Source organism: Octopus sinensis, linkage group LG21, assembly GCF_006345805.1.
Source record: "Octopus sinensis linkage group LG21, ASM634580v1, whole genome shotgun sequence".
In the NCBI taxonomy this organism is placed as follows: domain Eukaryota; kingdom Metazoa; phylum Mollusca; class Cephalopoda; order Octopoda; family Octopodidae; genus Octopus; species Octopus sinensis.
The window spans coordinates 19,372,283-19,373,003 of NC_043017.1; positions in this window are offsets into that span (position 1 = coordinate 19,372,283).

Here is a 721-nt window from a genome sequence, read left to right on the forward strand (position 1 = left end):
AGCTTTATAAAGGGTGGGTTTCACAACAGGATAAAGTAGTATCATAATAATGGCGAAAAGTAAAGCACACGGCAAAGTCTACCAAAAAATGGATTGTCGATCACAATATAAAATTATTAGAATGGCCAAGCCAGTTACCTGACTTGAACCCCATTGAAAATTTGTGGCGTTATTTGAAAATTAAAATTCATTCAGGAGCCCCAACGTGCATTCCAGATTTGAAGAAAATTTGTCAAGAAGAATGGGAAAAAATTCCTAAAGAAACATGCGAATAATTGATTAAGAACTACAAGAAGAGATTGGTTGAACTGGAACTGAATAATGGTTATGCTACAAAGTATTAAATCAGAATTATCAGTTATTTATGTTCTGTACGAATACTTTTTTCACCCCTAAATATTTATAATTGTATATAAATTCCTTAGTAACTATAATTTATTAGTTTCTTTTGCATATTCTTAGTTTATGCATATGTATGCAAATATAGTATTGGTATATCCCATTTATGTTCATTAGAAATTAGATAAATAGAGAATTTTGACATGTACGAATATTTATATTTATATGTACTGTATATATATATATATATATGTACTGTATATATATATATATATATATATATATATATATATATATATGTGTACAGGGTTGGCCAAAAGTCTACTGACAGTAAATCAAATTCTCATAAATACTTAATATTCAATTTAATTTATTCATTCCA